Genomic DNA, 8446 nt, shown 5'->3' with positions numbered 1-8446 from the left:
CTATTCCTTGCTCAGTTTCCTTTCCTTCTGGTACCCCTATTATTTGGATGTTGTTTTGTTTCATGTTGTCCTGAAGTTCCCTTAGGATCTCCTCATGCTTTCTAATTTTTTTTTTCTAGAAGCTGTTCTAATTGGGTATTTTTTTCCATCTTGTCTTCTAGCTCACTGATGCGGTCCTCTGCTTCTTCTAGTCTACTCTTGATGCTTTCTATTGAGTTCTTTACAGCAGTGATGTAATTTTTCATTTCTTCTTGGTTCTTCTTCATTTCCTCTTGGTTCTTACTCATATTGTCGAATTTGTCTTCCATTCTTTTCAGCCACCTTATGACCATTTCTCTGAATTCTTTCTCTGATAGGTTGCTGGCCTCTAATTTGTTTATTTCCTTTTCTGGTGATGCCTGCTTTTCTTTCCTATGGGGGCTGTTTCTTTGTCTCCCCATGGTCTCTCTTCTCCGGATGTCTGGTTTTATAGTTCTCTGTCTCCTTATCCCAGGCGAAATCTGACCTTTCCTTGGTGCAGTGAAGAGTCCCTTTGAATCTGCGTGTTTGTGCCGTTTGGGGACAGGTACTTTGGTGCTCACAGCTGTTCAGTGTTTGCCGTTGTCGCGGAAAGTCAGGCTCCAATAAAATCCTCCTTCCCTTGCAAGATGGCTAGGTTTCCCCCTCTGAGCCCGCAGCTCCGGGAGGGGACCCAGCCGCTGTGGGTGCTGCACGGTCAGGGGAACCCTGCCTAGTACTCCCCCACCTTCTCCTGGAGTTTAGCTGTCCCTTAGCTTGCCAACAGACATTCCCCGTGAGAACCTCAGCTGTTCTTACTCTCCGTCCCAGGACCAGGCTCAGAACATGTCTCTATTCAGCTGCCATTTTCCCCCTCTCTCCAACAATGCGAACTTTGATAAGCAGTTCTCGATAATCAGTTCTCAACAATTATTTGTTATTATTAAAGTTTAACATTATAAAATTAACAAAAATAATATAAAACTCATATCCTGGCTAAATAGCCACATGGCCGCCGAAAACCGTATATTCCCTTCCCGTTCTCCTGCCGTTCCCTAGCTTGTTGTGCATTCTTTCCAAAAATCGGGACTTTTTAAAAATGCTGCAGGACACGGGACAAATTGTTAAAAATCGGGACTGTCCCACTGGTCACCTTAGTCTAGAGGCCTACTGATTTCAGATTCAGCTTAAACTTAACAGGGCCCATTTATATCCCTGGCTTTCTTGTCCCTTCTCAGAATCTCTCCAGGGTCCTCCTCCAGGTATTATTGACAGCAGACACAGGAGAGCGAGCCTGTGTAGCTCATGCTTCAATGGCTCAGCGGACTATCCTTAGAGCAAATCAGCAAGTTAAGAGGGATGAGCTCCCCTGGTTGGTCAGAGTCAGTTACATGCCAATATGTGGCAGGAAGGATGCAGCCAAGGCTGTAAAAGCAGGGAGGCCTCCTGGGTATGGGGTTAGATCAGAGTGCACAGGAAGTGAAGTTAACTCAATAAATGTCCACTGAGAGAGGATTCAGTTTTGTCAAGCGAATTGATCTGCTTGTGGGCCTTGCTCATGGCAAAGCTGTGTTCTTATAAAGTTGTCTGGAAAAAGAAATGTCTCAAAGGATTCCATTTCAAGATGTATCACTTAATTTTATAATTCAGAAATTGAGATGCTTGTATATTCCCACTGTAAAATAAGTTTGAGTGTGAGGACTGGCCGCTTCCAGCTAGCTGGGAAACCATGGATGAATTATTTTATGCCTCTGAAGAAAAATTCAAAACAGAAATGGAAATGCTGTGCAGTATAGGGGTTAGCTTAGTGCAGAAGTTGGTGTAGGCAACCTGGATTGAAATTCTTGTCCACTTTGTCACTGGGCAGGTTATTTAACATTGGTGTCTTAACTATTAAAATGGAGATAATACCTACCTCACATTCTTATTATGGTGAATAGATGGTAAGCACTTAAGAGGACCTGGCCTGACACATCGTGCTAAATGTTTGCTATTATTATGTTATAAATATAGTAAAGGATAAACAGATTTAAATGATAAAGAATTCGGTCAATGGATACCAAAACACAATTCCTTTATAATAAAAGATGGGCAACAAGGCAAACAATACTAACAGCGTTTACTCTATGCCAGGAACTGATAAGAGCTCTGCAGACCTTATCTCACTTAATCCTCACAACCCTATGAGATGGGTGGTACTATCACCTCCATTTTTCAGATGAAGAAAGGGAGGCTCACGGAGGTGTGAAATGACTTTGCCCAAGGCCAGTAAAGACTTGACCCAGACATTTGTCTTTCCAAACATCAGACTCAGTGCACACTCCAATTCCTTGAAACACTCTTCTCGCTCTCACAACTGCTGGGGGCCTGCAGCCTGCCGAGGGCCCAGAGCTGTAGCCCCCCATCTCCGCAGCTCGCCCACCGGCCTGGCCTCCCTCTTGGAGCCGGGCCTCTCTAGGTAGGCCCCGCCCACAGGCCTCAGCCAGGTGCCTCCGCAGACTCCGCCCCGGGCCCCGCCCCCTGCGCCCGCGGCCCCGCCCACAGGCCTCAGCCAGGTGCCTCCGCAGACTCCGCCCCGGGCCCCGCCCCCTGCGCCCGCGGCCCCGCCCACAGGCCTCGCCGTCGGCGCGGACGCCGTCCTTGCGCGTGCAGTCGCCATTTTGCTCATAGAGACGTCGCTTGGAGACAGTCCTTTCTTCCCTCGGCAGCCGAGGCTGCGGCTAGGCCGGGGCTGGGGTCGGGGCCAGGTAGGCGGGGCGGGGGCCTGCGGCGCGTGGCGGCGCGGGCTTGCGGGCAGGTGCAGGGGCGGAAGCTCGGGCGGGCGCCCCTGGGAGAGCCCGGCCTCCGCTAGTCTCTGGCCCGCGGGCCCGGGTGCGGCGCGCGGCCGGGGGGCTCCTCTCCGGGCGCCGGTGGGAGTTGAGCCCTAATTATGGGACCTGCGGCTCGGCAGCTCGGAAAACCGCCCCGAGACCCAGCGTTCACCAGGCCCCAGCCTGACAGAGCCCTAGTTTTAGCTGGACTGGCCGCGCGCCGCGGAGGTTTCCTCCCACACCCCCACCGCGTGGACGGCCCGCCCCGAACTCGGCCCGCGGCGGCCGCGGGGGGCGGTTTGGTCTGTTCTACTTGAAACGTGCCTCCTCCCCATGTGGTTCATCCAGGATGAAGGCTGTTCTAACGGTTGCGCAGTGTGCGTGTTTAGCTTTTGTAAGGAATGAGATGCGGACTGGGAATTTGGAGAGTGAGGAAGTGTGATTTATAATGTTTAACAACTTTAAATGCACATAAAAATTATTCACCCACATTATGAACCCCCCTCAATTATACTCTTGTCTCCTCCTGCCCTGGATTATACATTACTACGCAGTTTTGATCAGAGGAGATGCAATTCTGCTCTTATTCTCTTAACATTTCTTTTGCATAGTCCCGGGCATTTATTTGTTTATTTATTGGTTAATCCTCACTTGATATTTTTTTAGAGAGTGGAAGGGAGGAAGGAGGAGGAGGAGAGAGAAAATCAGTGATGAGAGGATCATCATTGGCTGCCTCCTGCACACGCCCCGCTGTGGATCCAGCCTGCCTCCCCCGGGCCTGTGCTCCAACTGGAATCCAACCTTGACCTCCTGGTCCATGGGTCCACACTCAACCACTGAGCCACACCACGGAGCTCATAGTCCCAGATATTTAAAAAAATTGGCCCTAGCCAGTTTTCCCAGTGGTTATAGCGTTGGTCCCAGGGTCGATTCTGGTCAAGGCTACTACTACCTTCGTGGCAGGCTCCATCCCCATCCCTGTTGGGGCACTTGAAGGGAGGCAACCAATCTGTGTTTCTCGCTGCCTCTCCTCCCTCCCACTTTTTCTGAAAATCAGTGGAAAAAATACATCTTCCCGTAAGGATTAAAACAACAAAATATTGATTGTATGTTTAGTTTTACTCAATTACCCTGTAATGGAACCTTTCCGTATGTCCAGTGTTCCTTCTCAAAAAATCTTGCAGTGATCATTTTGAGCATATAGCTTTTTCTTTCTGTCCTTGGCATAAATTCCCAAAAGGGGAAAAACTGAATTAAAATTATGTGTTTTCTTAGGCACTTGAGATAAATTGTTTTCCAAACAAGGAATATTTACAACAGACATTTTTCAAAATCTGGATGTTTGTCTGATTCCATTAACTGTAATGCACAGTTCGGTGGGAAATAGGCTGTGCAGCTGCTGTTACATATACAACTGTCTGTACTATCAGTCAGACTGAAGCAGGGATAATGTCTGCTGCTTAGAGGCCATTCAGCCTCCAGTAAGTTTGTTCCTCTCCAAGCTTCACTTCCCCCATGTTTAAAATGGGTCTACTTCCGGTACCTGCTTTATTGAGTTGTAAGAATTCAGGAAATGATGTTAGTCATAAGAAAACGGTTCTGCTGGAGCGAAGAGCAAAGTGCCTGGGATCAAAGACAGGGAAGATTATTCAACTTAGGTTTTACAGTTCTAATTTTCTTTAATGCTGATAAAAAAAAGGAAAATTTTATTTGAGATTATGTCACTAATAAAAATAATTCTTTATACTTTATGATGCCTTTTAATTTGCAAACTACTTTTATTTCCATCTGTTAATCATTGCAATTCTGACGTCAGGCTTTATTCAACAGACATTTGTTATTTAACAACTAGAGGCCCGGTGCACGAAATTTGTGCCCGGGTACAGTCCCTAGGCCTAGCTGGTGATTGAAGTGTGAGCGTCTGGTGTGGAATGGCAGGTCCCAGCTGACCTCTGGGCCCTGGGCAGCACCTGGGCCCCCGGGCCCCAGCGCGCCTCATTTTGCCTGAGTCATCAGGCCCCCTCCCGGCTCCCTCAGTGCCTGGGAGCTGGGCATCGGCTCCCCACCCCCCCCCCGCCCCCCCCCCCCCCCCCCAGTCTGCGGGGCGGTCAGCGGGGCAATCGGGCCCTGCTTGCACCCACCTTGGCCTAGCGTCACTCACTCACCTGCTCCACCATCCTGCCCCTGCCATAGTCCCGCTCTCAGGGCCCATCAGTGCTGGCAGCGCCATGTCACTGATGCCCGCCATGTTCTGTGCTGCCCCCTGGTGATCAGCGCACGTCATAGTGAGCGGTTGAACTCCCAGTCAAGGGGACAATTTGCATATTAGGTTTTTATTATATAGAATCATTTGTTGAACCTCTACCATGTGCCAGGTGCTGTTCTAGGGATACACGGCAGAGAATAAAATAGTAAAAAAAATCTCTGCTGTTCTGGACATTAAATTCTGGTGGGGAAGCTGTTTTTACCAAATGTCTATCTCTTCTCACGAAGGGAAAGGCTGAGACCTATGAGGCCAAGTGTAACTAGTAACCGTGGAAGGTAAACTCAAGTCTTCACATTCCTACTCTAGCCGTCTTTAGATAGAAGGCATTTACACAGTGGATGCTTAGAGGGAAAGCCACACATTTCAACGTGAGCCTTCCTCATCTGAAATATGCGTGAGTGGTTTTGAAATTGTTACGTCCGAAGCAAGTAGTGTTTCAGTGTGATTTCATTCATGAGACTTCACAGATTGTCACATCTCATTCAAAGAGCAATATGATTTGCTTTTTGAAAGATGCTGAGATTCCCTGAAAAAGGTCTGTTTTCATATGTGTTACAAATCTCACATTCTAAAGTAAATTTAGGAAAATGTAAAAGCAACTATAGTTTATTGGGGAGAAAAATAGGAGTGTTCTTTTTTTGTGTGTGTATATGTGATTCTTTTTTAAAAAATTATTTTTCAGTAACTGTTGACATATAATCTTGTGTTACTTTAAGGTATATACCATAGTATTTAGACATTTATGTACCTTACGAAGTGATCACCCCAGTAAGTCTGGTTCCCACTTGGCACCATACGTAGTTATTCCAATATTATTGACTATATTCCCCATACTATACTTTAATATATTTTTATTGATTTCAGAGAGGAAGAGGGAGAGAGATAGAAACATCAATGATGAGAGAGAATCATTGATCGGCTGCCTCCTGCACGCCCCCCACTGGGGATTGAGCCCGCAACTCAGGCATGTGCCCTTGACCAGAATCCAACCCGGGACCCTTCAGTCCGCAGGCCGATGCTCTATCCACTGAGCCAAACCAGCTAGGGCTCCCTGTAATTATTTTAATAATTTGCAATTTGTACATCTTAATCTCTTTCATCTTTTTCACACCCCCCGTCCCCAAACCTCTTCCTCTCTGGCGACCAACAGTTTGTTCTCTATGAGTTTGTTTTTGTTTATTTTGTTTTTTAGATTCCACATATAAGGGAAGTCATCCAGTGTTTGTCTTTCCCTTGGACTTTTTTAATTTTTGGAGGAACCTCCATACTGTTTTCTCTAGTCTGCACCAATTTACAATCCCACCAACGGTGCACAAAGGTTCCCTTTTCTCCACATCCTTGCCAACACTTGTTGTTTATTGATTTATTCTTTTTAATTTAAATTCTTTATTGTTTAAAGTTTTACCTAAGTCTCCTTCTCCCCCGCCCCCAATTGTCCTTTCCCCGGCCACGCCCACCCTTCAGAACATGCCCTCACCCCCTTCTGGGGTTGGATGGTCTATTTGATGTTTCTGTGTCTCTGGATCTATTTTTGTTAATCAGTTTATGTTCATTATATTCCACAAACAAGTGAGATCATGTGATATTTATCTTTCTCCAGCTGGCTTATTTCGCTTAGCATAATGCTCTCTAGGTCCATCCATGCTGTTGCAAATGGTAAGAGTTCCTTCTTTTTTACAGCAGCGTAGTATTTCATTGTGTAGATCAGGGGTCCTCAAACTTTTTAAACGGGGCCAGTTCACTGTCCCTCAGACCGTTGGAGGGCCGGACTATAGTTTAAAAAAAACTATGAACAAATTCCTATGCACACTGCACATATCTTATTTTGAAGTAAAAAAACAAAAGGGCAAAAACACCCACATGTGGCCCGCAGGCCGTAATTTGAGGACTCCTGGTGTAGATGTACCACAGTTTTCTAATCCACTCATCTGTTGGTGGGCACTTAGGCTGTTTCCAAATCTTAGCTATTGTAAATGGTGCTGCTGTGAACATAGGGGTGCATATATTCTTTCTGATTGGTGTTTCTAGTTTCTTGGGATATATTCCTAGAAGTGGGATCACTGGGTCAAATGGGAGTTCCATTTTTAGTTTTTTGAGGAAACTCCATACTGTTTTCCACAGTGGCTGCACCAGTCTGCATTCCCACCAGCAGTGCACGAGGGTTCCTTTTTCTCCGCACCCTCGCCAACACTTGTCATTTGTTTATTTGTTGATGGTAGCCATTCTCACGGGTGTGAGATGGTACCGCATTGTTGTTTTGATTTGCATCTCTCGGATAATTAGTGACTTTGAGCATGTTTTCATATGTCTCTTGGCCTTTTCTATGTTCTCTTTTGAAAAGTGTCTATTTAGGTCCTTTGCCCATTTAGGTCCTTTGCCCATTTTCTGATTGGATTGTTTATCTTCCTTTTGTTAAGTTGTATAAGTTCCTTGTAAATTTTGGAGATTAAACCCTTATTGGAGATAACATTGGCAAATATGTTCTCCCATACAGTGGGCTTTCTTGTTGTTTTGTTGATGGTTTCTTTTGCTGTGCAGAAGCTTTTTATTTTGATGTAGCCCCATTTATTTATTTTCTCCTTAGTTTCCATTGTCCTAGGAGCTGTATTGGTAAAGATAATTGCTATGATATATGTCTGATATTTTGCTGCCTATGCATTCTCCTAAGATTTTTATGGTTTCCTATCTTACGTTTAAGTCCTTTATCCATTTTGAGTTTATTTCTGTGTATGGTGTAAGTTGGTGGTCTAGTTTCATTTTTTTGCATGTATCTGTCCAATTTTCCCAATACCATTTATTGAAGAGACTGTCTTGACTCCATTGTATGCTCTTGCCTCCTTTGTCAAATATTAATTGAGCATAATTGCTTGGGTCGATTTCTGGGTTCTCTGTTCTGTTTCATTGGCCTATATGTCTGTTCTTGTGCTAGTACCAGTCAGCTTTGAGAACAGTGGCTTTGTAATATAGCTTGATATCTGGTATTGTGATCCCTCCAACATTGTTTTTCTTTCTCAGGATTGCTGTGGCTATTTGGGGTCTTTTTGTTTGTTTGTTTTAAAATATATTTTTATTGATTTCAGAGAGAGAAAGGGAGAGAGAGAGATTGAAGCATCAATGATGAGAGAGAATCATTGATTGGCTGTCTCCTGCATATCCCCTATTGGGGATTGAGCCTACAACCGGGCATGTGCCCTAGACCGGAATAGAACCTGGGACCCTTCAGTCTGCAGGCCAATGCTCTATTCATTGAGTCAAACTAGCTAGGGCTTGGGGCCGTTTTTTTTGTTTGTTTGTTTTTTTCATATGAATTTTTGGAGAGTTTGTTCTAGGTCTGTGAAATGTGCCCTTGGTATCTTAATGGGGATTGCATTGA

At 45.5% G+C, this 8446-nt stretch overlaps 1 protein-coding gene across 3 annotated transcripts in view; it reads left to right on the top strand.

The window, feature by feature from the left end:
- Positions 1 to 2609: 2609 nt before the first annotated feature.
- Positions 2610 to 8446, top strand: part of PRPSAP2 (phosphoribosyl pyrophosphate synthetase associated protein 2) — a 67251-nt gene continuing 61414 nt past the window's right edge. The window contains exon 1 of one of the 3 annotated variants that reach the window (XM_079798485.1): positions 2610 to 2744. The gene's annotated coding sequence lies outside the window, so the exon portion shown is untranslated. The remainder of the gene's footprint in view (positions 2745 to 8446) is intronic. The other 2 variants (XM_079798487.1, XM_079798489.1) reach the window with 2 other exon arrangements.

The sequence above is a fragment of the Cnephaeus nilssonii genome (genome assembly GCF_951640355.1).
Source record: "Cnephaeus nilssonii genome assembly, chromosome: 19".
Taxonomy (NCBI): domain Eukaryota; kingdom Metazoa; phylum Chordata; class Mammalia; order Chiroptera; family Vespertilionidae; genus Cnephaeus; species Cnephaeus nilssonii.
The sequence above is the reverse complement of the archived record's forward strand: the minus strand, read 5'-3'. Positions and strand labels throughout refer to the sequence as shown.